This window comes from Pseudophryne corroboree, unplaced genomic scaffold, assembly GCF_028390025.1.
Source record: "Pseudophryne corroboree isolate aPseCor3 unplaced genomic scaffold, aPseCor3.hap2 scaffold_142, whole genome shotgun sequence".
Taxonomy (NCBI): domain Eukaryota; kingdom Metazoa; phylum Chordata; class Amphibia; order Anura; family Myobatrachidae; genus Pseudophryne; species Pseudophryne corroboree.
In genome coordinates, this window is record NW_026968046.1 from 812,904 (window position 1) to 835,525 (window position 22,622).

At 44.7% G+C, this 22,622-nt stretch overlaps 15 non-coding genes across 15 annotated transcripts; 4 read left to right on the forward strand and 11 right to left on the reverse strand.

Annotated features, from left to right (window-relative positions):
• Positions 1 to 6,243: 6,243 nt before the first annotated feature.
• Positions 6,244 to 6,359, reverse strand: LOC134996099 (U5 spliceosomal RNA). Its single transcript, XR_010198807.1, has one exon. It is a non-coding gene; the product is annotated as a U5 spliceosomal RNA (small nuclear RNA).
• A 275-nt stretch (positions 6,360 to 6,634) lies between these two features.
• LOC134995981 (U5 spliceosomal RNA) lies at positions 6,635 to 6,750 on the reverse strand. The gene has a single exon (XR_010198691.1). It is a non-coding gene; the product is annotated as a U5 spliceosomal RNA (small nuclear RNA).
• A 286-nt stretch (positions 6,751 to 7,036) lies between these two features.
• On the reverse strand, positions 7,037 to 7,152 carry LOC134996048 (U5 spliceosomal RNA). Its single transcript, XR_010198756.1, has one exon. It is a non-coding gene; the product is annotated as a U5 spliceosomal RNA (small nuclear RNA).
• A 270-nt stretch (positions 7,153 to 7,422) lies between these two features.
• On the reverse strand, positions 7,423 to 7,538 carry LOC134996003 (U5 spliceosomal RNA). The gene has a single exon (XR_010198713.1). It is a non-coding gene; the product is annotated as a U5 spliceosomal RNA (small nuclear RNA).
• A 144-nt stretch (positions 7,539 to 7,682) lies between these two features.
• LOC134996122 (U1 spliceosomal RNA) lies at positions 7,683 to 7,845 on the forward strand. The gene has a single exon (XR_010198829.1). It is a non-coding gene; the product is annotated as a U1 spliceosomal RNA (small nuclear RNA).
• Positions 7,846 to 14,474: 6,629 nt separating this feature from the next.
• LOC134996071 (U5 spliceosomal RNA) lies at positions 14,475 to 14,590 on the reverse strand. Its single transcript, XR_010198779.1, has one exon. It is a non-coding gene; the product is annotated as a U5 spliceosomal RNA (small nuclear RNA).
• Positions 14,591 to 14,865: 275 nt separating this feature from the next.
• Positions 14,866 to 14,981, reverse strand: LOC134995982 (U5 spliceosomal RNA). Its single transcript, XR_010198692.1, has one exon. It is a non-coding gene; the product is annotated as a U5 spliceosomal RNA (small nuclear RNA).
• A 286-nt stretch (positions 14,982 to 15,267) lies between these two features.
• LOC134996049 (U5 spliceosomal RNA) lies at positions 15,268 to 15,383 on the reverse strand. Its single transcript, XR_010198757.1, has one exon. It is a non-coding gene; the product is annotated as a U5 spliceosomal RNA (small nuclear RNA).
• A 270-nt stretch (positions 15,384 to 15,653) lies between these two features.
• Positions 15,654 to 15,769, reverse strand: LOC134996005 (U5 spliceosomal RNA). Its single transcript, XR_010198714.1, has one exon. It is a non-coding gene; the product is annotated as a U5 spliceosomal RNA (small nuclear RNA).
• Positions 15,770 to 15,913: 144 nt separating this feature from the next.
• Positions 15,914 to 16,076, forward strand: LOC134996123 (U1 spliceosomal RNA). Its single transcript, XR_010198830.1, has one exon. It is a non-coding gene; the product is annotated as a U1 spliceosomal RNA (small nuclear RNA).
• Positions 16,077 to 20,888: 4,812 nt separating this feature from the next.
• Positions 20,889 to 21,001, reverse strand: LOC134996082 (U5 spliceosomal RNA). Its single transcript, XR_010198790.1, has one exon. It is a non-coding gene; the product is annotated as a U5 spliceosomal RNA (small nuclear RNA).
• Positions 21,002 to 21,287: 286 nt separating this feature from the next.
• On the reverse strand, positions 21,288 to 21,404 carry LOC134996091 (U5 spliceosomal RNA). The gene has a single exon (XR_010198799.1). It is a non-coding gene; the product is annotated as a U5 spliceosomal RNA (small nuclear RNA).
• A 270-nt stretch (positions 21,405 to 21,674) lies between these two features.
• Positions 21,675 to 21,790, reverse strand: LOC134996012 (U5 spliceosomal RNA). The gene has a single exon (XR_010198721.1). It is a non-coding gene; the product is annotated as a U5 spliceosomal RNA (small nuclear RNA).
• Positions 21,791 to 21,933: 143 nt separating this feature from the next.
• On the forward strand, positions 21,934 to 22,097 carry LOC134996185 (U1 spliceosomal RNA). The gene has a single exon (XR_010198891.1). It is a non-coding gene; the product is annotated as a U1 spliceosomal RNA (small nuclear RNA).
• Positions 22,098 to 22,249: 152 nt separating this feature from the next.
• On the forward strand, positions 22,250 to 22,412 carry LOC134996571 (U1 spliceosomal RNA). The gene has a single exon (XR_010199243.1). It is a non-coding gene; the product is annotated as a U1 spliceosomal RNA (small nuclear RNA).
• Positions 22,413 to 22,622: the final 210 nt, after the last annotated feature.

Here is a 22,622-nt window from a genome sequence, read left to right on the forward strand (position 1 = left end):
AAGTATGTAGAATCATCACAACTTAAAACAGGTTGAACACGATGGGCAATTTGCCTCTATTCAACCTCAAAAACTATGTTACTATATGTTACTATATTACTATGTTACTGTAGTATACAGAACACCACAATGTAATGAGCAGTGATAGTGAGCACTGATGAGGATACTAGAACTGACACTGAGCAGCAAGATGCAGCACTGGACTATTAGTAATGTACTGTAGTATGCTGAGCACCACAATGCAGCACAAGACAATGAGCAGTGATACTGAGCACTGATGAGGATACTACTGAGAACTGACACTGAGCAGGAGAGACACACTACTAGTATTACTGAGCAGCAATAAGTAACCACTGATACTGAGCACTGATATTGAGATTTCCACTGAGAGAACATAGCCACGTCCTCTCCGCTCTCTCTTCAATGCACGAGTAAAAATGGCGGCAACGCGCAGCTCTTTATATGGAATCCGAATCTCGAGAGAATCCGACAGCGGGATGATGACATTTTCCCTTGTTCAGGTTTTCCGAGTCAGGCGGGAACAACCGAGCCTGCCTCGGACCAGTGTAAACCACGTGGAGTTCGTCGGGAATTCGGTTCTCGGAGAACCGAACCCGCTCCTCTCTACCTTATACCCATCAATTTTTTTATTTTCAATCTAAGCCCCTGCAGTTTTCTGTAAGCATCTGCTTCGCTATGATGATCAACAAGTCACAAGGGCAAACACTCAGGGCTTGAGGCGTAGATCTTAGGACCAGCTGCTACAAGCATGGCAGAGGTGTCACTATCACTGGTGACACCCAGAGAGGTGGCGAAGGAGATTGTAATGCAGTGCGCGCAGATAAGCAGCGCAATGGTAAAAAGGAGGCATGGTTTCATAGGTAGGGGCGTGGCCTGGTGGCCTGAATCTACATTTTGTTGCTCCGGGTGTCCCGGGGGTTGGGGGCTGCACCCGGGGACTAGTGTGTGTGCGGTGCTGGCTCCTGCACAGTGACAGGGCATGGCCACCCAGCATGACGCCTCCATTCTTGACCATGCTGTAATTGCAGTCGCACTGCAGTTCAGCGTGATCATAAAAAATGGTGTAGCCTCCTGCTGGTGCAGACTGTATGTGCGCGCAGGAAGCCGCCACCATTTTTGTGATCACAGCGGCTGAATGTGATGTCATACAGCCGCTGTGACCACGCCCCCTGTGTCTCCTCCGTTGCAGACCCCATTTTGAAGCCTTGCCCCCGCACCGCTCCATCCCTGACTTGGAAATGGAGTGTTGCTGACCCCCCTCTCCCCCCCCCGCCCCGATTGACAGGCAGAGGCGATCGCATTCTCTGCGGGGTGCCGCAGAAAATGCAGGCACATGCGTATGCTGTTAGCAATTTTTGCAGTTGGATCGCTTATTGTGATTGCATTCCAACCTGAATCAGGCCCTATTACCTATCACAATGCGCTGCGGGCAGTACAAAATTGGGTTAATATAGGAGTAAAACTCCCAGACCTGTGCTCCTTAACTGTACCTGGTGGCTAGTGGAGCGGCTGCCCAGTAATCAGTGTCCACGCCAGTGCGCACACGGTCCACCCCCTACGGCCACGCTCCCCTTCATCAGCGGCCTCGTGATCCGGAAGGGCGGTGTGTGTGTGACTGACCTTAGGAAGAAACTGGAGCCTCCGCTGCAGTGACCCAGCAACCAGGGCACGGGAGTATACAGCGCCGCTGGGAGTGATGAAGCTGCAGTAAAGATGTCTATTAGACCTAGCCTGCTGCAGCCCTTGTAGATTCTCATAAAACAAGTTCTTCTTTTCTTGTCAAAATTAATAGCTAAGAATAGGCTGCCTGAGGCAGGCCCCTGTTAAGTGGCCTGCTACTGAAGGCACCAACTACAAACTGAGCTCCCTGTTCATGGAAGCGGGGTTATAGAGGAGGATGCGCTGAGCATCTTGGGAACAGTCAAAAGCTTTGAGCCGGTTGGTGCCTCAGATCAAGATCCTACTCTACACCCCAATGTGAATCCTTGTGGAGTCCAGTGTACCCCACAGAAGAAATTAATGTGTCACACCCATTGGCAGCAACCTTAGAATAGCTGCTGACGGGCACAATTGAGAAAGGAAGGGGGGGGGGGGGACATTTGAATCCAGCACATAGATGCAATTCAAATATGTAATTTGTACCTTCCTATTTTAAAATATAATGGATGAACCTCACCCTGTGAGAACAATCTTCATGATCAAGAGATCTCATATGCAAAATAAGTATGAGTTGGGATAGGGCTGGGGAGGGTGGCTGCTCGGGCAGCCCCTCCCCCGTCAAGTTAAGGAGATTCAACTGAGGACGCACAAGGGAACTCTCGTCTGGGGACAACAACTGCAGGGAGACCACATCTGTTCAGATGAACATGGGAGGGTGGAAGGCTGCCTAATATTGAAGCACCATCAAATATCAAACCATATGCAACAACTAGTACAAGCATTCCTGGGGGAAGGTCTGCAGAAGACGGATTTGCATACGGTGATGTCATCCAAGATGTGGGCCAAAGTTGGCTGGAACCCTCATCTGCATATGAAAAGAGAAAAGGGGCATGCAGGGCATGGCGGCCTTTTGCGGTGCTTGGATGACCCCTAGTTCGCATTAAACACCCCCACCCTCCTTTGGTGTGGGGCTCATGTTGGCCATGCCCCATCCCCTGAAGCATTCAAGCTGATTTCTTGCAGCAGCTGGGCACTGTAACAGCTCCAGAGCTGTTCTGTAAGGCAAGTAAAAGGGTGTGGGCCCTGCAGCACCACCTGTAGTTCGCATTGTGCGTTGGAAGGCACAAAGTAAGCAGACGGGAGGAGAAGTCAGGATAGTGCGCAAGGGCATCCTTTTCTCTTAGTCCGTAGAGGATGCTGGGGTCACATTAAGAACCATGGGGTATAGACGGGATCCGCAAGAGACATGGGCACTTTAAGACTTTCAAAGGGTGTGAACTGGCTCCTCCCTCTATGCCCCTCCTCCAGACTCCAGTTATAGGAACTGTGCCCAGGGAGACGGACATTTCGAGGAAAGGATTTATTGTTAAACTAAGGTGAGCATCTTACCAGCTCACACCTTAAGCATGCCGCAGAACGTGGCATTCAACAGAACACAAGCCAACGGCATGAACAATTGCAGCAAAAAGCTGACCAGAACCATAACATAACATGTGTATAACCACAAGTAATAACTGCAGACACAGTATGGACTGGGACGGGGGCCCAGCATCCTCTACGGACTAAGAGAAAAGGATTTACCGGTAGGTATTAAAATCCTATTTTCTCATACGACCTAGAGGATGCTGGGGTCACATTAAGAACCATGGGGTTATACCAAAGCTCTTGAACGGGTGGGAGAGTGCGTACGACTCTGCAGCACCGAATGACCCAACTTGAGGTTATCATCAGCCAAGGTATCAAACTTGTAAAACTTAGCAAAAGTGTTTACTAAATAGCTGCTCGGCAAAGTTGCAATGCCGAGACTCCCCGACCAGCTGCCCAGGATGAACCCACCTTTCTAGTAGAATGGGTCTTCACCTAATTCAGTAACGGCAATCCTGCCATGGAATGAGCATGCTGAATCTTACCACAGATCCAGCGCATAATGGTCTACATGGAAGCAGGACACCCAATCCTGTTGGGAGCATACAGGACAAACAGAGCCTCTGTTTTCCTAATCTGAACCGTTCTGGTGACATAAATTTTCAAAGTTCTGACCACAGCCAGAGACTTTGACTCAACGAAGGTGTCAGTGGCCAAAGGCACCATGTGGAAAGATGAACCACCTTCGGCAGAAATTGTTGACGTGTCCTCAATTCTGCTCTATCTTCATGAAAGATCAAATAAAGGCTCTTGTGATACTGCATGGTTTGTACTGTTTTCCATGTGCTCCCAGATCTTTCAAGCAAGTAGCATGGTCAAGAAAGTTCTGTTTGAAAAGAAACAACATTTACTGTCATTGTTATAGAATTTGGGAGAAAAAACAAGAAGAAATCTGCACTGTTGACGCACTGGACAGAATGAATGAATCATAAAATATAACCTTTATTAAGTATGTATTAAAATTGGATAAATATTAATATTATTATCCCAAACTGTAGTGAAACATAAAGGTTAAAATCACAGAACTAACATACATGTGCATAAGAAGAATAAAGAGATGTGAAAAAAAGGTTTAAAAAGCGTGTCCGTGTGTGATTATTTTTGAAGGCACAACCCTGGCGGGGTTGTTTATATAGATATATATGTTGCTAATAATCACTTTCTAGCGTAATGTTATTAAATAGCTGTTAGTATCTATGTCGTCAGGTACCACTGGGTCGTATCCTATATACTCCCTTCACTCAATAGGGGTTACCTCCCGGGAAGCCATCCCCATTGGCGAATTTGTGGGGGTGATTGAGTATAACCGGTAAGCTAACCTCCAATTTGTGGGGTGCTTAGGTAGATGGGGATCACTTATTTCTCTGTGTCCCCTAAGACTATATTCCTAAATTCAATACCACAGGGGGATAGCTTTCTATATCGGATAAGGAATCACTTGATAGGGAAATCTCTATGCATCATGGAAAGATCATATTTATTAATATCCAAACTAAAAAAATGATGAATAGCTTTAATTTAGCTGTTTAGATATAGTTAATTGGCGAGATATACCAACAGGTGCGGTTGCCTTAAGGAATATGGCAATTCCAATATAAATAGCAGCCCTCCTTCATATAATCAGCCAGATCTTATTAAATCTGGTCCAGATATAGCCGTTCAGATATACTTAATTGACAACATATATCAATCGGTGGGGTTGCCTTAAGGAATATAGCAATTCCAATTCTCATATAAATAGCAACCTTCCTTCATATATTCAGCCAGATCTTATTTAATCTGATCTAGGCGTAGGCAATAATGCTTTCCTTAGAGGTATAGCCACCTCAATTCTTATTAGGAAGCAAAGTGTCTGTCATAATGGTTTATCCAATTCATCTAAGAAATAATATATTCCATGTGTCAGAGATTCATTACTCTCTATTTACACTGTTAAAGAGTTAATTCTTATTATGTTACAGTGTAATGAAATTATCATATAGGGAGATGTGGCAATTCCATGTGCTATATATATAATAACCCTTAGTGGTCCAGATTCCACAATGAGGAATTTTCTTATAAACCGCTGAAACACACAGCTGTTTGACTGACTTCCAAATATATCTATCTCACTTTGTAACAGTCTTATGATAGAGAAACTGTTACATATTCGGTCACTTAGTTATCTAAAGGTAAACAGACTCAGTGTGAGGGTAATATAATATATCAAATGCGCTGTCAATAATCGTGGTAACTGGTGTAATAATGTGGTATATTGAGTATGCTAGTAAGGCATATAACTGCTCTCCAGCCTTTAAGTGTTACCAATCAATTTGTTACACTGTAAAGGATTTATGGTGTCCTGTTAGGACATGCAGCTGCTAGGCTGACTCAAAGATTTATCCATTTGTAACAATTATGTAACAGTTATATACATGTTACTGGTATTACATAGAAATAGTATGACACAGGCCAGCAGTCCCATGTGTCTAGATTCCACAATAGGAGATTTTCTTTGTCTTATAAACTGCTGGAACACACAGCTGCTAGACTGACTTCAAATATATATATTACTTTGTAACAGTCTTATAGTAAAGAGACTGTTACACACTGTCATTTAGTTATCTCAAGGTTAGCAGATTCTGTGTGAGGATAGTGTTCTGTTAGAACATGCAGCTGCTAGGCTGACTCATAGAAAATGTATCCATTTGTAACAAATGACACATACAGCATTAAATTAATATCTATAGCAGCCCATGTGACATCTCTACTCTTATCATAATTGTCTGGTTATTGCCAATCTGGACAGCAGGAGTGATATATATTCACTAGTCCCAATATCCCATCATATAAATATACCCACACTGATATACTTTCTTATCAAGAGTTATTAGTAGCTATCTGTATGCACTTAGACATTGTATCTGCTAAGTGACATCATATCTAGTGTATTCCTTTCTTATAGCTCAGCTTCTATTCCCTATTAGTGGAGACTAACAGCTAACATCATAATCATATATTTTTGTTTTATAACATTTCACATGAGTCAAATACACGCGGACACGCCGTGCCCTACACGTGTGTTTCACTGCATCTATGGCAACTTACATTAAAGCTAACAAGAAAGCACACTCGTTCTGTCTTTAAACTGATAAAAGAAACCCCAATAATATGGGGCATGCAAAAATTGAGATAAAACTCAGTTTTGCTCCTCTCCACGGAAATCTTTAATAAAAGGTGAAATATTTGTTAGTTCTGAAGAGAAACCAGAGCATGACCAAGATTCCACCTGTCGCCTGAGTGCCATGCCAGCAGTTCTCATTGAGCTCAAAGTGAGCACCCAATTTGAAAGAAAGATAGCAGATTTCTCACCAGGCTTCCCCTAGCTATAAACATGGTTTGTACTCTTTTCCATGTGTTCCCAGATCTTTCAAGCAATTAGTATAGTCAAGAAAGTTCTGTTTGAAAAGAAACAAACATTTACTGTAATTTCTATGCAAATGAGCTTACATTAAAGCACACTCGTTCTATCTTTAAACAGATAAAATAAAACCCCAATAAGATGGGGAATGCAAAATTTGAGATAAAACTCAGTTTTGCTCCTCTCCACGGAAATCTTTAGTAAAAGGCGAAAGATTTGTTCGTTCTGAAGAGAAACCAGAGCATGACCAAGATTCCACCTGTCGCCTGAGTGCCATGCCAGCAGTCCTCATTCAGCTCAAAGTGAGCACCCAATTTGAAAGAAAGAAAGCAGATTTCTCACCAGGCTTCCCCTTGCTATAAGCATGGTTTGTACTCTTTTCCATGTGCTCCCAGATCTTTCAAGCAAGTAGCATGGTCAAGAAAGTTCTGTTTGAAAAGAAACAGACATTTACTGTCATTGTTATACAAATAAACTTACATTAAAGCCAACAAGAAAGCACACTCATTCTGTCCTTAAACTGATAAAAGAAACCCCAATAATATGGGGCATGCAAAAATTGAGATAAAACTCAGTTTTGCTCCTCTCCACGGAAATCTTTAATAAATGGCGAAAGATTTGTTCATTCTGAAGAGAAACCAGAGCATGACCAAGATTCCACCTGTCGCCTGAGTGCCATGCCAGCAGTCCTCATTCAGATCAAAGTGAGCGCCCAATTTGAAAGAAAGCAGATTTCTCACCTGGCTTCTCCTTGCTATAAGCATGGTTTGTACTGTATTCCATGTGCTCCCAGATCTTTCAAGCAAGTAGCATGGTCAAGAAAGTTCTGTTTGAAAAGAAACAAACATTTACTGTAATTTCTATGCAAATGAGCTTTCATTAAAGCACACTCATTCTATCTTTAAACCGATAAAAGAAAATCCAAAAAGATGGGGCATGCAAAAATTGAGGTAAAACTCAGTTTTGCTCCTCTCCACGGAAATCTTTAGTAAAAGGCGAAAGATTTGTTCGTTCTGAAGAGAAGCCAGAGCATGACCAAGATTTTCATCTGAAAATATGTGTTCTCCCTGCAGTTGTTGTCCCCAGATGAGAGTTCCCTTGTGCTGCCTCAGTTGAATCTCCTTTACTTGACAGAGATGTGCCTGAGCAGCGGCCCTCCCCAGCCCTATCCCAAATCATACTTATTTTGCATAGGAGATACCATGGTCATGAAGATTGTTCTCCCAGGGTGAGGTTCATTCATTGCATTCTGGGTATGCTGACCCCTGTGATTTCCCCAATGTGGGAAACTCGACTGCATTATTTGTGGTAGTGGGGGACTGTGTTTGTGCTTTCCTCTGGTCAGCTCTGGTAAAAGTCAGATTTCTTTGTCTCAGATCTTCCTCTAGCCTTGTTCTTCTTTCGAGAGTTCCCTTGTGCTGCCTCAGTTGGATCTCCTTCACTTGACAGGGGGTGCCCGAGCAGCAATCCTCCACAGCTCTAGCCCAACTCCTACTTACCTGCCAGGTGAGATACTATGATCTTCACTGTTAGGGCAATCAGGATGTGGAATTCCCTGCCAGGGAAGGTGGTAATGGCGGACTCTGTAATTGGATTTAAAAAAGGAATGGATACATTTCTGAATGAAAAAGCTATCTAAGGTTATAATACTTAAAATATCAACATGGTTAATCCGGGGGTAACATGAGTTATAGTAGCTAACTAGTCATAAAACATTATTCAGCAAGTATGTAGAATCATCACAACTTAAAACAGGTTGAACACGATGGGCAATTTGCCTCTATTCAACCTCAAAAACTATGTTACTATATGTTACTATATTACTATGTTACTGTAGTATACAGAACACCACAATGTAATGAGCAGTGATAGTGAGCACTGATGAGGATACTAGAACTGACACTGAGCAGCAAGATGCAGCACTGGACTATTAGTAATGTACTGTAGTATGCTGAGCACCACAATGCAGCACAAGACAATGAGCAGTGATACTGAGCACTGATGAGGATACTACTGAGAACTGACACTGAGCAGGAGAGACACACTACTAGTATTACTGAGCAGCAATAAGTAACCACTGATACTGAGCACTGATATTGAGATTTCCACTGAGAGAACATAGCCACGTCCTCTCCGCTCTCTCTTCAATGCACGAGTAAAAATGGCGGCAACGCGCAGCTCTTTATATGGAATCCGAATCTCGAGAGAATCCGACAGCGGGATGATGACATTTTCCCTTGTTCAGGTTTTCCGAGTCAGGCGGGAACAACCGAGCCTGCCTCGGACCAGTGTAAACCACGTGGAGTTCGTCGGGAATTCGGTTCTCGGAGAACCGAACCCGCTCCTCTCTACCTTATACCCATCAATTTTTTTATTTTCAATCTAAGCCCCTGCAGTTTTCTGTAAGCATCTGCTTCGCTATGATGATCAACAAGTCACAAGGGCAAACACTCAGGGCTTGAGGCGTAGATCTTAGGACCAGCTGCTACAAGCATGGCAGAGGTGTCACTATCACTGGTGACACCCAGAGAGGTGGCGAAGGAGATTGTAATGCAGTGCGCGCAGATAAGCAGCGCAATGGTAAAAAGGAGGCATGGTTTCATAGGTAGGGGCGTGGCCTGGTGGCCTGAATCTACATTTTGTTGCTCCGGGTGTCCCGGGGGTTGGGGGCTGCACCCGGGGACTAGTGTGTGTGCGGTGCTGGCTCCTGCACAGTGACAGGGCATGGCCACCCAGCATGACGCCTCCATTCTTGACCATGCTGTAATTGCAGTCGCACTGCAGTTCAGCGTGATCATAAAAAATGGTGTAGCCTCCTGCTGGTGCAGACTGTATGTGCGCGCAGGAAGCCGCCACCATTTTTGTGATCACAGCGGCTGAATGTGATGTCATACAGCCGCTGTGACCACGCCCCCTGTGTCTCCTCCGTTGCAGACCCCATTTTGAAGCCTTGCCCCCGCACTGCTCCATCCCTGACTTGGAAATGGAGTGTTGCTGACCCCCCTCTCCCCCCCCCGCCCCGATTGACAGGCAGAGGCGATCGCATTCTCTGCGGGGTGCCGCAGAAAATGCAGGCACATGCGTATGCTGTTAGCAATTTTTGCAGTTGGATCGCTTATTGTGATTGCATTCCAACCTGAATCAGGCCCTATTACCTATCACAATGCGCTGCGGGCAGTACAAAATTGGGTTAATATAGGAGTAAAACTCCCAGACCTGTGCTCCTTAACTGTACCTGGTGGCTAGTGGAGCGGCTGCCCAGTAATCAGTGTCCACGCCAGTGCGCACACGGTCCACCCCCTACGGCCACGCTCCCCTTCATCAGCGGCCTCGTGATCCGGAAGGGCGGTGTGTGTGTGACTGACCTTAGGAAGAAACTGGAGCCTCCGCTGCAGTGACCCAGCAACCAGGGCACGGGAGTATACAGCGCCGCTGGGAGTGATGAAGCTGCAGTAAAGATGTCTATTAGACCTAGCCTGCTGCAGCCCTTGTAGATTCTCATAAAACAAGTTCTTCTTTTCTTGTCAAAATGAATAGCTAAGAATAGGCTGCCTGAGGCAGGCCCCTGTTAAGTGGCCTGCTACTGAAGGCACCAACTACAAACTGAGCTCCCTGTTCATGGAAGCGGGGTTATAGAGGAGGATGCGCTGAGCATCTTGGGAACAGTCAAAAGCTTTGAGCCGGTTGGTGCCTCAGATCAAGATCCTACTCTACACCCCAATGTGAATCCTTGTGGAGTCCAGTGTACCCCACAGAAGAAATTAATGTGTCACACCCATTGGCAGCAACCTTAGAATAGCTGCTGACGGGCACAATTGAGAAAGGAAGGGGGGGGGGGGGACATTTGAATCCAGCACATAGATGCAATTCAAATATGTAATTTGTACCTTCCTATTTTAAAATATAATGGATGAACCTCACCCTGTGAGAACAATCTTCGTGATCAAGAGATCTCATATGCAAAATAAGTATGAGTTGGGATAGGGCTGGGGAGGGTGGCTGCTCGGGCAGCCCCTCCCCCGTCAAGTTAAGGAGATTCAACTGAGGACGCACAAGGGAACTCTCGTCTGGGGACAACAACTGCAGGGAGACCACATCTGTTCAGATGAACATGGGAGGGTGGAAGGCTGCCTAATATTGAAGCACCATCAAATATCAAACCATATGCAACAACTAGTACAAGCATTCCTGGGGGAAGGTCTGCAGTAAGACGGATTTGCATACGGTGATGTCATCCAAGATGTGGGCCAAAGTTGGCTGGAACCCTCATCTGCATATGAAAAGAGAAAAGGGGCATGCAGGGCATGGCGGCCTTTTGCGGTGCTTGGATGACCCCTAGTTCGCATTAAACACCCCCACCCTCCTTTGGTGTGGGGCTCATGTTGGCCATGCCCCATCCCCTGAAGCATTCAAGCTGATTTCTTGCAGCAGCTGGGCACTGTAACAGCTCCAGAGCTGTTCTGTAAGGCAAGTAAAAGGGTGTGGGCCCTGCAGCACCACCTGTAGTTCGCATTGTGCGTTGGAAGGCACAAAGTAAGCAGACGGGAGGAGAAGTCAGGATAGTGCGCAAGGGCATCCTTTTCTCTTAGTCCGTAGAGGATGCTGGGGTCACATTAAGAACCATGGGGTATAGACGGGATCCGCAAGAGACATGGGCACTTTAAGACTTTCAAAGGGTGTGAACTGGCTCCTCCCTCTATGCCCCTCCTCCAGACTCCAGTTATAGGAACTGTGCCCAGGGAGACGGACATTTCGAGGAAAGGATTTATTGTTAAACTAAGGTGAGCATCTTACCAGCTCACACCTTAAGCATGCCGCAGAACGTGGCATTCAACAGAACACAAGCCAACGGCATGAACAATTGCAGCAAAAAGCTGACCAGAACCATAACATAACATGTGTATAACCACAAGTAATAACTGCAGACACAGTATGGACTGGGACGGGTGCCCAGCATCCTCTACGGACTAAGAGAAAAGGATTTACCGGTAGGTATTAAAATCCTATTTTCTCATACGACCTAGAGGATGCTGGGGTCACATTAAGAACCATGGGGTTATACCAAAGCTCTTGAACGGGTGGGAGAGTGCGTACGACTCTGCAGCACCGAATGACCCAACTTGAGGTTATCATCAGCCAAGGTATCAAACTTGTAAAACTTAGCAAAAGTGTTTACTAAATAGCTGCTCGGCAAAGTTGCAATGCCGAGACTCCCCGACCAGCTGCCCAGGATGAACCCACCTTTCTAGTAGAATGGGTCTTCACCTAATTCAGTAACGGCAATCCTGCCATGGAATGAGCATGCTGAATCTTACCACAGATCCAGCGCATAATGGTCTACATGGAAGCAGGACACCCAATCCTGTTGGGAGCATACAGGACAAACAGAGCCTCTGTTTTCCTAATCTGAACCGTTCTGGTGACATAAATTTTCAAAGTTCTGACCACAGCCAGAGACTTTGACTCAACGAAGGTGTCAGTGGCCAAAGGCACCATGTGGAAAGATGAACCACCTTCGGCAGAAATTGTTGACGTGTCCTCAATTCTGCTCTATCTTCATGAAAGATCAAATAAAGGCTCTTGTGATACTGCATGGTTTGTACTGTTTTCCATGTGCTCCCAGATCTTTCAAGCAAGTAGCATGGTCAAGAAAGTTCTGTTTGAAAAGAAACAACATTTACTGTCATTGTTATAGAATTTGGGAGAAAAAACAAGAAGAAATCTGCACTGTTGACGCACTGGACAGAATGAATGAATCATAAAATATAACCTTTATTAAGTATGTTTTAAAATTGGATAAATATTAATATTATTATCCCAAACTGCAGTGAAACATAAAGGTTAAAATCACAGAACTAACATACATGTGCATAAGAAGAATAAAGAGATGTGAAAAAAAGGTTTAAAAAGCGTGTCCGTGTGTGATTATTTTTGAAGGCACAACCCTGGCGGGGTTGTTTATATAGATATATATGTTGCTAATAATCACTTTCTAGCGTAATGTTATTAAATAGCTGTTAGTATCTATGTCGTCAGGTACCACTGGGTCGTATCCTATATACTCCCTTCACTCAATAGGGGTTACCTCCCGGGAAGCCATCCCCATTGGCGAATTTGTGGGGGTGATTGAGTATAACCGGTAAGCTAACCTCCAATTTGTGGGGTGCTTAGGTAGATGGGGATCACTTATTTCTCTGTGTCCCCTAAGACTATATTCCTAAATTCAATACCACAGGGGGATAGCTTTCTATATCGGATAAGGAATCACTTGATAGGGAAATCTCTATGCATCATGGAAAGATCATATTTATTAATATCCAAACTAAAAAAATGATGAATAGCTTTAATTTAGCTGTTTAGATATAGTTAATTGGCGAGATATACCAACAGGTGCGGTTGCCTTAAGGAATATGGCAATTCCAATATAAATAGCAGCCCTCCTTCATATAATCAGCCAGATCTTATTAAATCTGGTCCAGATATAGCCGTTCAGATATACTTAATTGACAACATATATCAATCGGTGGGGTTGCCTTAAGGAATATAGCAATTCCAATTCTCATATAAATAGCAACCTTCCTTCATATATTCAGCCAGATCTTATTTAATCTGATCTAGGCGTAGGCAATAATGCTTTCCTTAGAGGTATAGCCACCTCAATTCTTATTAGGAAGCAAAGTGTCTGTCATAATGGTTTATCCAATTCATCTAAGAAATAATATATTCCATGTGTCAGAGATTCATTACTCTCTATTTACACTGTTAAAGAGTTAATTCTTATTATGTTACAGTGTAATGAAATTATCATATAGGGAGATGTGGCAATTCCATGTGCTATATATATAATAACCCTTAGTGGTCCAGATTCCACAATGAGGAATTTTCTTATAAACCGCTGAAACACACAGCTGTTTGACTGACTTCCAAATATATCTATCTCACTTTGTAACAGTCTTATGATAGAGAAACTGTTACATATTCGGTCACTTAGTTATCTAAAGGTAAACAGACTCAGTGTGAGGGTAATATAATATATCAAATGCGCTGTCAATAATCGTGGTAACTGGTGTAATAATGTGGTATATTGAGTATGCTAGTAAGGCATATAACTGCTCTCCAGCCTTTAAGTGTTACCAATCAATTTGTTACACTGTAAAGGATTTATGGTGTCCTGTTAGGACATGCAGCTGCTAGGCTGACTCAAAGATTTATCCATTTGTAACAATTATGTAACAGTTATATACATGTTACTGGTATTACATAGAAATAGTATGACACAGGCCAGCAGTCCCATGTGTCTAGATTCCACAATAGGAGATTTTCTTTGTCTTATAAACTGCTGGAACACACAGCTGCTAGACTGACTTCAAATATATATATTACTTTGTAACAGTCTTATAGTAAAGAGACTGTTACACACTGTCATTTAGTTATCTCAAGGTTAGCAGATTCTGTGTGAGGATAGTGTTCTGTTAGAACATGCAGCTGCTAGGCTGACTCATAGAAAATGTATCCATTTGTAACAAATGACACATACAGCATTAAATTAATATCTATAGCAGCCCATGTGACATCTCTACTCTTATCATAATTGTCTGGTTATTGCCAATCTGGACAGCAGGAGTGATATATATTCACTAGTCCCAATATCCCATCATATAAATATACCCACACTGATATACTTTCTTATCAAGAGTTATTAGTAGCTATCTGTATGCACTTTAGACATTGTATCTGCTAAGTGACATCATATCTAGTGTATTCCTTTCTTATAGCTCAGCTTCTATTCCCTATTAGTGGAGACTAACAGCTAACATCATAATCATATATTTTTGTTTTATAACATTTCACATGAGTCAAATACACGCGGACACGCCGTGCCCTACACGTGTGTTTCACTGCATCTATGGCAACTTACATTAAAGCTAACAAGAAAGCACACTCGTTCTGTCTTTAAACTGATAAAAGAAACCCCAATAATATGGGGCATGCAAAAATTGAGATAAAACTCAGTTTTGCTCCTCTCCACGGAAATCTTTAATAAAAGGCGAAATATTTGTTAGTTCTGAAGAGAAACCAGAGCATGACCAAGATTCCACCTGTCGCCTGAGTGCCATGCCAGCAGTTCTCATTGAGCTCAAAGTGAGCACCCAATTTGAAAGAAAGATAGCAGATTTCTCACCAGGCTTCCCCTAGCTATAAACATGGTTTGTACTCTTTTCCATGTGTTCCCAGATCTTTCAAGCAATTAGTATAGTCAAGAAAGTTCTGTTTGAAAAGAAACAAACATTTACTGTCATTTCTATGCAAATGAGCTTACATTAAAGCACACTCGTTCTATCTTTAAACAGATAAAATAAAACCCCAATAAGATGGGGAATGCAAAATTTGAGATAAAACTCAGTTTTGCTCCTCTCCACGGAAATCTTTAGTAAAAGGCGAAAGATTTGTTCGTTCTGAAGAGAAACCAGAGCATGACCAAGATTCCACCTGTCGCCTGAGTGCCATGCCAGCAGTCCTCATTCAGCTCAAAGTGAGCACCCAATTTGAAAGAAAGAAAGCAGATTTCTCACCAGGCTTCCCCTTGCTATAAGCATGGTTTGTACTCTTTTCCATGTGCTCCCAGATCTTTCAAGCAAGTAGCATGGTCAAGAAAGTTCTGTTTGAAAAGAAACAGACATTTACTGTCATTGTTATACAAATAAACTTACATTAAAGCCAACAAGAAAGCACACTCATTCTGTCCTTAAACTGATAAAAGAAACCCCAATAATATGGGGCATGCAAAAATTGAGATAAAACTCAGTTTTGCTCCTCTCCACGGAAATCTTTAATAAATGGCGAAAGATTTGTTCATTCTGAAGAGAAACCAGAGCATGACCAAGATTCCACCTGTCGCCTGAGTGCCATGCCAGCAGTCCTCATTCAGATCAAAGTGAGCGCCCAATTTGAAAGAAAGCAGATTTCTCACCTGGCTTCTCCTTGCTATAAGCATGGTTTGTACTGTATTCCATGTGCTCCCAGATCTTTCAAGCAAGTAGCATGGTCAAGAAAGTTCTGTTTGAAAAGAAACAAACATTTACTGTAATTTCTATGCAAATGAGCTTTCATTAAAGCACACTCATTCTATCTTTAAACCGATAAAAGAAAATCCAAAAAGATGGGGCATGCAAAAATTGAGGTAAAACTCAGTTTTGCTCCTCTCCACGGAAATCTTTAGTAAAAGGCGAAAGATTTGTTCGTTCTGAAGAGAAGCCAGAGCATGACCAAGATTTTCATCTGAAAATATGTGTTCTCCCTGCAGTTGTTGTCCCCAGATGAGAGTTCCCTTGTGCTGCCTCAGTTGAATCTCCTTTACTTGACAGAGATGTGCCTGAGCAGCGGCCCTCCCCAGCCCTATCCCAAATCATACTTATTTTGCATAGGAGATACCATGGTCATGAAGATTGTTCTCCCAGGGTGAGGTTCATTCATTGCATTCTGGGTATGCTGACCCCTGTGATTTCCCCAATGTGGGAAACTCGACTGCATTATTTGTGGTAGTGGGGGACTGTGTTTGTGCTTTCCTCTGGTCAGCTCTGGTAAAAGTCAGATTTCTTTGTCTCAGATCTTCCTCTAGCCTTGTTCTTCTTTCGAGAGTTCCCTTGTGCTGCCTCAGTTGGATCTCCTTCACTTGACAGGGGGTGCCCGAGCAGCAATCCTCCACAGCTCTAGCCCAACTCCTACTTACCTGCCAGGTGAGATACTATGATCTTCACTGTTAGGGCAATCAGGATGTGGAATTCCCTGCCAGGGAAGGTGGTAATGGCGGACTCTGTAATTGGATTTAAAAAAGGAATGGATACATTTCTGAATGAAAAAGCTATCTAAGGTTATAATACTTAAAATATCAACATGGTTAATCCGGGGGTAACATGAGTTATAGTAGCTAACTAGTCATAAAACATTATTCAGCAAGTATGTAGAATCATCACAACTTAAAACAGGTTGAACCCGATGGGCAATTTGCCTCTATTCAACCTCAAAAACTATGTTACTATATGTTACTATATTACTATGTTACTGTAGTATACAGAAAACCAAAATGCAATGAACAGTGATAGTGAGCACTGATGAGGATACTAGAACTGACACTGAGCAGCAAGATGCAGCACTGGACTATTAGTAATGTACTGTAGTATGCTGAGCACCACAATGCAGCACAAGACAATGAGCAGTGATACTGAGCACTGATGAGGATACTACTGAGAACTGACACTGAGCAGGAGAGACACACTACTAGTATTACTGAGCAGCAATAAGTAACCACTGATACTGAGCACTGATATTGAGATTTCCACTGAGAGAACATAGCCACGTCCATTCCGCTCTCTCTTCAATGCACGAGTAAAAATGGCGGCAACGCGCAGCTCTTTATATGGAATCCGAATCTCGCGAGAATCCGACAGCGGGATGATGACATTTTCCCTTGTTCAGGTTTTGCGAGTCAGGCGGGAACAACCGAGCCTGCCTCGGACCAGTGTAAACAACGTGGAGTTCGTGGGGAATTCGGTTCTCGGAGAACCGAACCCGCTCCTCTCTACCTTATACCCATATATTTTTTTATTTTCAATCTAAGCCCCTGCAGTTTTCTGTAAGCATCTGCTTCGCTATGATGATCAACAAGTCACAAGGGCAAACACTCAGGGCTTGAGGCGTAGATCTTAGGACCAGCTGCTACAAGCATGGCAGAGGTGTCACTATCACTGGTGACACCCAGAGAGGTGGCGAGGGAGATTGTAATGCAGTGCGCGCAGATAAGCAGCGCAATGGTAAAAAGGAGGCATGGTTTCATAGGTAGGGGCGTGGCCTGGTGGCCTGAATCTACATTTTGTTGCTCCGGGTGTCCCGGGGGTTGGGGGCTGCACCCGGGGACTAGTGTGTGAGCGGTGCTGGCTCCTGCACAGTGAAAGGGCATGGCCACCCAGCATGACGCCTCCCTTCTTGACCATGCTGTAATTGCAGTCGCACTGCAGTTCAGCGTGATCATAAAAAATGGTGTAGCCTCCTGCTGGTGCAGACTGTATGTGCGCGCAGGAAGCCGCCACCATTTTTGTGATCACAGCGGCTGAATGTGATGTCATACAGCCGCTGTGACCACGCCCCCTGTGTCTACTCCGTTGCAGACCCCATTTTGAAGCCTTGCCCCCGCACCGCTCCATCCCTGACTTGGAAATGGAGTGTTGCTGACCCACCTATCCCCCCCCGCCCCGATTGACAGGCAGAGGCGATCGCATTCTCTGCGGGGTGCCGCAGAAAATGCAGGCACATGCGTATGCTCTTAGCAATTTTTGCAGTTGGATCGCTTATTGTGATTGCAATCCAACCTGAATCAGGCCCTATTACCTATCACAATGCGCTGCGGGCAGTACAAAATTGGGTTAATATAGGAGAAAAACCCCCAGACCTGTGCTCCTTAACTGTACCTGGTGGCTAGTGGAGCGGCTGCCCAGTAATCAGTGTCCACGCCAGTGCGCACACGGTCCACCCCCTACGGCCACGCTCCCCTTCATCAGCGGCCTCGTGATCCGGAAGGGTGGTGTGTGTATGACTGACCTTAGGATGAAACCGGACCCTCCGCTGCAGTGACCCAGCAACCAGGGCACGGGAGTATACAGCGCCGCTGGGAGTGATGAAGCTGCAGTAAAGATGTCTATTAGACCTAGCCTGCTGCAGCCCTTGTAGATTCTCATAAAACAAGTTCTTCTTTTCTTGTCAAAATTTATAGCTAAGAATAGGCTGCCTGAGGCAGGCCCCTGTTAAGTGGCCTGCTACTGAAGGCACCAACTACAAACTGAGCTCCCTGTTCATGGAAGCGGGGTTATAGAGGAGAATGCACTGAGCATCTTGGGAACAGTCAAAAGCTTTGAGCCGGTTGGTGCCTCAGATCAAGATCCTACTCTACACCCCAATGTGAATCCTTGTGGAGTCCAGTGTACCCCACAGAAGAAATTAATGTGTCACACCCATTGGCAGCAACCTTAGAATAGCTGCTGACGGGCACAATTGAGAAAGGAAGGGGGGGGGGGACATTTGAATCCAGCACATAAATGCAATTCAAATATGTAATTTGTACCTTCCTATTTTAAAATATAATGGATGAACCTCACCCTGTGAGAACAATCTTCATGATCAAGAGATCTCATATGCAAAATAAGTATGAGTTGGGATAGGGCTGGGGAGGGTGGCTGCTCGGGCAGCCCCTCCCCCGTCAAGTTAAGGAGATTCAACTGAGGAAGCACAAGGGAACTCTCGTCTGGGGACAACAACTGCAGGGAGACCACATCTTTTCAGATGAACATGGGAGGGCGGAAGGCTGCCTAATACTGAAGCACCATCAAATATCAAACCATATGCAACATCTAGTACAAGCCTTCCTGGGGGAAGGTCTGCAGCAGACGGATTTGCATACAGTGATGTTATTCAAGCAGTGGGCCAAAGTTGGCTGGAACCCTCATCTGCATATGAAAAGAGAAAAGGGGCGTGCAGGGCATGGCGGCCTTTTGCAGTGCTTGGATGACCCCTAGTTCTCATTAAACACCCCCACCCTCCTTTGGTGTGGGGCTCATGTTGGCCATGCCCCATCCCCTGAAGCATTCAAGCTGATTTCTTGCAGCAGCTGGGCACTGTAACAGCTCCAGAGCTGTTCTGTAAGGCAAGTAAAAGGGTGTGGGCCCTGCAGCACCTCCTGTAGTTTGCATTGTGCGTTGGAAGGCACAAAGTAAGCAGACGGGAGTAGAAGTCAGGATAGTGCGCAAGGGCATCCTTTTCTCTTAGTCCGTAGAGGATGCTGGGGTCACATTAAGAACCATGGGGTATAGACGGGATCCGCAAGAGACATGGGCACTTTAAGACTGTCAAAGGGTGTGAACTGGCTCCTCCCTCTATGCCCCTCCTCCAGACTCCAGTTATAGGAACTGTGCCCATGGAGACGGACATTTCGAGGAAAGGATTTATTGTTAAACTAAGGTGAGCATCTTACCAGCTCACACCTTAAGCATGCCGCAGAACGTGGCATTCAACAGAACACAAGCCAACGGCATGAATAATTGCAGCAAAAAGCTGACCAGAACCATAACACAACATGTGTATAACCACAAGTAATAACTGCAGACACAGTATGGACTGGGACGGGTGCCCAGCATCCTCTACAGACTAAGAGAAAAGGATTTACCGGTAGGTATTAAAATCCTATTTTCTCATACGACCTAGAGGATGCTGGGGTCACATTAAGAACCATGGGGTTATACCAAAGCTCTTGAACGGGTGGAAGAGTGCGTACGACTCTGCAGCACCGAATGACCCAACTTGAAGTTATCATCGGCCAAGGTATCAAACTTGTAAAACTTAGCAAAAGTGTTTACTAAATAGCTGCTCGGCAAAGTTGCAATGCCGAGACTCCCCGACCAGCTGCCCAGGATGAACCCACCTTTCTAGTAGAATGGGTCTTCACCTAATTCAGTAACGGCAATCCTGCCATGGAATGAGCATGCTGAATCTTACCACAGATCCAGCGCATAATGGTCTACATGGAAGCAGGACACCCAATCCTGTTGGGAGCATACAGGACAAACAGAGCCTCTGTTTTCCTAATCTGAACCGTTCTGGTGACATAAATTTTCAAAGTTCTGACCACAGCCAGAGACTTTGACTCAACGAAGGTGTCAGTGGCCAAAGGCACCATGTGGAAAGATGAACCACCTTCGGCAGAAATTGTTGACGTGTCCTCAATTCTGCTCTATCTTCATGAAAGATCAAATAAAGGCTCTTGTGATACTGCATGGTTTGTACTGTTTTCCATGTGCTCCCAGATCTTTCAAGCAAGTAGCATGGTCAAGAAAGTTCTGTTTGAAAAGAAACAAACATTTACTGTCATTGTTATGCAAATAAACTTACATTAAAGCTAACCAGAAAGCACACTCGTTCTGTCTTTAAACTGATAAAAGAAACCCCAATAATATGGGCATGCCTCCCAACTTTGTCGGCTCGCAAAGAGGGACACACGCGCGGCGAAGTCGCACGCGCTCCCAAAAAGGGCGTGGCCTAAGTAAAAAGGGGCATGGCTTCGCGGGAGGACCCGCGATCGCGAGTCACGCCCCCGTTTTCGGCACTGAGGGGGCATGCCCAGCGCTCTGTGAGCCGCTGGCATGCCACCTCTCCCTCTGACTTCAGTGAATAGACGCTGTGCGCACAGCGACTATTCACCGCTGCTCTGCTAAGCAGGGCAGCGACAGACAGAGCCTCCCAACTGTCCTCCCCACCGCGGGACACTGCGGCCCGCAGGTGGGACAGCGGGACAGTCCCCAAAAAACGGGACTGTCCCGCGAAAATCGGGACAGTTGGGAGGTATGATATGGGGCATGCAAAAATTGAGATAAAACTCAGTTTTGCTCCTCTCCACGGAAATCTTTAGTAAAAGGCGAAAGATTTGTTCGTTCTGAAGAGAAACCAGAGCATGACCAAGATTCCACCTGTCGCCTGAGTGCCATGCCAGCAGTCCTCATTCAGCTCAAAGTGAGCACCCAATTTGAAAGAAAGAAAGCAGATTTCTCACCAGGCTTCCCCTTGCTATAAACATGGTTTGTACTCTTTTCCATGTGCTCCCAGATCTTTCAAGCAATTAGTATGGTCAAGAAAGTTCTGCTTGAAAAGAAACAGACATTTATTGTCATTGTTATGCAAATAAACTTACATTAAAGCTAACAAGAAAGCACACTCGTTCTGTCTTTAAACTGATAAAAGAAACCCCAATAATATGGGGCATGCAAAAATTGAGATAAAACTCAGTTTTGCTCCTCTCCACGGATAATCTTTAATAAAAGGCGAAAGATTTGTTCATTCTGAAGAGAAACCAGAGCATGACCAAGATTCCACCTGTCGCCTGAGTGCTGTGCCAGCAGTCCTCATTCAGATCAAAGTGAGCGCCCAATTTGAAAGAAAGCAGATTTCTCACCTGGCTTCTCCTTGCTATAAGCATGGTTTGTACTGTATTCCATGTGCTCCCAGATCTTTAAAGCAAGTAGCATGGTCAAGAAAGTTCTGTTTGAACATAAATAAACATTTACTGTCATTTCTATGCAAATGAGCTTACATTAAAGCACACTCATTCTATCTTTAAACCGGTAAAAGAAACCCCAAAAAGATGGGGCATGCAAAAATTGAGATAAAACTCGGTTTTGCTCCTCTCCACGGAAATCTTTAGTAAGAGGCGAAAGATTTGTTCGTTCTGAAGAGAAACCAGAGCATGACCAAGATTTTTATCTGAAAATATGTGTTCTCCCTGCAGTTGTTGTCCCCAGATGAGAGTTCCCTTGTGCTGCCTCAGCTGAATCTCCTTTACTTGACAGAGATGTGCCTGAGCAGCGGCCCTCCCAGCCCTATCCCAAATCATACTTATTTTGCATAGGCGATACCATGGTCATGAAGATTGTTCTCCCAGGGTGAGGTTCATTCATTGCATTCTGGGTATGCTGACCCCTGTGATTTCCCCAAATGTGGGAAACTCGACTGCATTATTTGTGGTAGTGGGGGACTGTGTTTGTGCTTTCCTCTAGTCAGCTCTGGTAAAAGTCAGATTTATTTGTCTCAGATCTTCCTCTAGCCTTGTTCTTCTTTCGAGAGTTCCCTTGTGCTGCCTAAGTTGGATCTCTTTCACTTGACAGGGGGGTGCCCGAGTAGCGACCCTCCCCAGCTCTAGCCCAACTCCTACTTACCTGCCAGGTGAGATACTATGATCATGAAGGTGCTTCTCCCAGGGCAAGGCTCACCCATTGCACTCTGGGTGTGGTGCCCCTGCGATTTCCCCAAATGTGGGAAGCTTGACTGCATAATTTGTGTTTCCCCTGGTCGGCTCTCGTATAATTCAGATCTCTTTGTCTCAGGTCTCTCTCCAGCCTAGTTTGCTGTCTGTTTCCACTTCTTTTTTCATGAGCCCCTCCCTTTTATACCCTTGTGCACTATCCTGACTTCTCCTCTTGTCTGCTTATTTTGTGCCTTCCAATGCACAATGCAAACTACAGGTAGTGCTGCAGGGCCCACACCCTTTTACTTGCCGTACAGAGCAGCTCTGGAGCTGTTA